This window comes from Atta cephalotes, assembly GCF_000143395.1.
Source record: "Atta cephalotes unplaced genomic scaffold scaffold00001, whole genome shotgun sequence".
Taxonomy (NCBI): Eukaryota; Metazoa; Arthropoda; class Insecta; order Hymenoptera; family Formicidae; genus Atta; species Atta cephalotes.
In genome coordinates, this window is record NW_012130065.1 from 1,662,614 (window position 1) to 1,667,341 (window position 4,728).

At 29.9% G+C, this 4,728-nt stretch overlaps 1 protein-coding gene across 1 annotated transcript in view; it reads left to right on the forward strand.

Moving 5' to 3' along the window:
- The window catches only part of LOC105617383 (ABC transporter G family member 23), a 24,302-nt gene that overhangs the window by 2,056 nt on the left and 17,518 nt on the right, over positions 1-4,728 (forward strand). The gene's annotated exons all lie outside the window — the stretch shown is intronic.

Consider the following 4,728-nt stretch of genomic DNA (forward strand, 5'->3'; position numbering starts at 1 on the left):
GGCGATTTCTGGTTGTAGGGAGGATGTCAGGATACGGAGCCCAACTCTGGTTTGGCGAGAAATCAACCTGCCGCTATGGACACTCTGGAAAGAAGGTGACTACCGAATCAGTGTTGAATTCTGGGATACAACCACTTCGGACGACAACCAGGCAGCTGTGTACGGGATTTGCAAGGACAAGTAATCACGTGGTAATATTGCTGTCTCTCCAGGTTTGGCGCCTGACTCGCTTTGAACTTGAACGCGCGTTTCCTTTGGACATCGAGATACATATATATACACATGCATTTCAAATCTGCAAGTATTTTATCTGTCTTACGCGCATAAAATAACAAACACAACCTCCGCCATGAATTCCAAGAATTATATTTAAGAGCCCTTAATCGGGACAAACACGATCATTATTTTGTAAATCGCGTGCGATTGACAATCGCATTATTAGCATATCCGGAAGCATATTCGTCTTCGTGTTCTTTCTTACGACGTTGAATTCACCGCGAAAGTTACGCAATGCCACAGTTCAGCCTTTTCCTTTTCTTTCTCATAATACGTATTCTGCATGTCCGGTATTGTAAGTCGTTTGCTGCAATACATCGCGATAGATTCGCAGTATCCTCGAACATCATAAAAACAATTATTATTGTCACTGCGCGCGTCGACCTATATAGATGAAGATCATTTGCTCGCAACAATGAATTTCCTCAAGTGATATCGACAATTTATCAGCACATTTATCTGTAATTATTAAATGCTGCATATATAAGTAATGAATTAAATTTTGTCTGTATAAATCAAATACATACTAAATTTTATTACATTATAATATAAAGTCATGTATTAGTTTTAGATATATAATATTTTAATTATATTTTAGATATTATTTTGATATTTAAAAATATACCTATATCAAAGTATATATATATAAAAATTTAAATGTATTCATGTCAATTTACAATAGCTTGATTTATTATCTAATTAGTAGTTTTTATTTAAAATCGATGTATTACTATTCTATTCAATAATATATTTTATTTACATTACACAAAATATAATACACATAAGTTACAAACAAAATAGTGTTTCTTGTACAATCATTAGCAATTAGTATCTTATTAAAACGAATAACTATTCAACAATAAAACGACAAGGAAATTAACAGCAAATTGTGATTAACGTCATACGCCGACGAAATCGCTTTACACAGTTAATATTAATTAACACGACTCCGAAACATATTTTATCGCATGTTTCAATTTTAATAAGTTATTTATACATTAAAATCAATTGATATACATTAAAATCAGTTTTCTTATTTCTTTTTTGAATATTTATATCAACGATATTAATAAAAATATTGTTTTCTTTATTACATCTGCTAACGTGATTAATGAAATAATTGTCTGCTGCAATAAAGGAGTAGATTGGTCATTAATAGGCAACATATATATAGACATCGTTTTGAAGGTGAAGATATAGTGAAGTAATTGATTAATGATCTGATAAGAGATTCTAATTATAGAATAGTCATTATATTATTTTAATTCAAGTCAAGACACTTTTAAGAAACCTTTTTTTCAAGTCAAAACATTTTTAAGAAAACCTTTTTTTCTAAGAGTTTTTTTCAGAGTTGTTAAATTCCATTCTGACCTCTAAATTTAACAATAAAATTAATTAATAAAAAGAAAATACAGTATAAGACTCTTCAAATAAATTAACAATAAAAACATTGATATAAAAAGGAAATGACAATGTGAGCCGACACCAATTATTGTCCACACGTGTAATTCAATATATATAATAAAAATATAGTACAGACGTTTCAACCCTAGTATTGGATCCTTGTCAATGTAAAATTTAAATTTAAATTAAAAAATTTAAATTTAAAAAAATAATTTGATTATCATGTATAAAATTTTAAAAGGATGACCTCTAATGAAAAAGGATTTATTATCAATAAAAGAGTCATAATCAGAATTTACAAATTAATTTAGAAATTAATTTGCATAGTACTTAACAATTAATAATGAGCTTCAAATAAAGCAAAACTGGAAATTTAATGTTACTTTATAAATAAAAATTCTCTAAAGGCGCGTTAATGATAATTGTGATGAAGGATTTGTTTAAAATCCTTCGTCATATTTATCATTTCGAATTTTTTATTTTTGACTTCAGAATCAAGTAAAATATTAAATTATCTTATAGATCAAAATTAATGAATCGAGCAAGCAGATTAAAGATGAATTCAAGATGAAAGAGGGCACGTTTATAAAGAAATTAATAAATGTACAATGCAGGGATCGGATAATCAATGACAGTAAACAGAATTCGATTTTAATAAAAATCCTTCTTATAGCAAATTCGATTGGATGCACTCAGTTCCCACTGGTGCACGCTAAAGCTGTCAGAAATTGATGTAAAAAATATATGTTTAATATAAATATAAAAGCGAATCGAATCACGAAATCCTCAATGTATTTTATTGTGCCGTTAAAGAAAATCTGTATTTTACAATTCGAAATATTTACTTTTATACAGATTAAATCAATGCAAGCAATTCTTTCATAAATACTATAGTGCGCATTAGTACAGCCAATAGAATTCACTATTAATAATTATTGATTTTTAATGACCGTTCTATCGCAGTATGGGTAATTAATAATGAATCCGCAATACTTTCTACATTTTAATTAAATACTTTAAGCAGTTACAATCTGATTTGAGTCCTGTATGTAATCTTATATTGTCTGCAACACGCGAAATTGTTTGCGCGCGACTGCGGACGCGCATACATTTTATACGATTTTGATATAGACGCATGATATAGTTTTTTTAGTCTGAAACGGGGTATACATACCGACGGTTATAATTCAGAATAATTACATACGGTAAAACGTTGCTACATCATTCCCCTTCACGAACGCAATGTGTGATAATTTAGCGAATAAATATGCGTGAAAACTTCAGAAAATGTGTGTTTCGCAACACGATATTAAAGCCGTTGGTGTTCGTATATATTCAGCTTATTACTTCTTTATTTATGATATATATATATATATATATATATATATATATATATATATATATGTATATGTATATACACGAATCATGTAAAGGAGAGTGGAATTATGAATACGAAATAAATACGAATTATACTGTGACGCACAGATATCCGTCTTCACAGAATTCGTTGATGCGAGACATATTTACACTCGTACATACACACGCGACACACACATTTACATTCAGAAACGGCTATATACGAATCATTGGTCGCAAAAACGAGATAGTAGTCTTTTAAATGTATAAATTTCTTTTGGTAATCTCGGAATGCCTGTTATTGCGAAAATAAACAAAGGCTTACTAAATTATAACATATACGTAATTGATACTCTAATTCCTTTGATTAATTTTGATTTGATTTTAAATTTTTAAACAAGATTATGCGAAATAATATTTGGTATTCGTGGAAATTTCGAGAGATGCGAACGACCGAAAGCGAGAACGTGAGATGGAAAGAGTCAACTTAGAGACACAAGCGAGTTAAAATGTGCTTCGTTTTGAGACTGTAATTGTTACAATAAATTCGAAATTTGTCCAATTTGATGCTCCGCTCTTTTATTTTTGATGATCAAAACCATTAAAAGTCGAAAAATACTATTGTAATACATTAGAGTAGCGATAGCCACTCGCTTTCAATGGAATATTCAGAATATTTAGAATATTCTCAGTATCATTTATATTTTAAATTAAACATTAAAAAACATTAAAAAACATACACCATTACATATTTTTAATATTTTTAATATAGAATATAGAAAAGAGAGCAAGAATTGCAAATACTGAATAAGGGAAAAGTTAAATAAAGTCAACAATTATTTATCAATTAAAAAGTGATAAGGGCAGAAGAAAAGAATTTTGTTCTTTATTTAAAATAGTTTATATTACCGTGGTTTAAAAATACATAAATAACTTTTGATATTTTTTTAAATAAAGACTTATATAATTAATAAATCATCGACTTTGTTTAACTTTTCCTTTAGATATTCGCAGTTTTCCCACTTTCCCCTATAAATAAAAAATAATTGCGATTGATTTAGTGTTTTATTTTAACATATAACTGATTTAATACGTTATTGGCATGTTCATAATAATTATACGTTTTCTCTATTACAATTAATATTTTTTTTATTAGTAGTGAGTTTGAAACTTTCTTCGATTGCTTTGAAGATAACGTTGTTATTTAGATCATTGTTCGAAGATTGATTTCTTTGAGCTAATTCAACTGCTTGAACTTGTGCAACAGATAGTAATGGCAAAATGTAATAAACAACGAGACTTTCAATTAAATGCGTTGAGCAAAAAGAGAGAAGTCTGTCGACATCTCAATAGAGGGGGAAACGCTTTCCCGGACGACGTATAATTAAAACGAGATATCTTTTATCGAAGGCGTACAATAATTTCAAATTTATGAGCAAAATACGAATTCGGGCCATCAGAAAGGGAAATCGCGAGACGAAGTTCATCGAAGCAGCGGTGTACGCGAAATGGGAGCGCGAAAATTCACGCTCGCGCGGCATTACGCGCACGCATGTCGCTGTATCGCACATACGTTACGTATTTTGCATCTCTGATGTTACACTTGTATGTTAAATACACACACACACACACACACACACACACACACACACACACACACACACACACACACACACACACACACACACACAC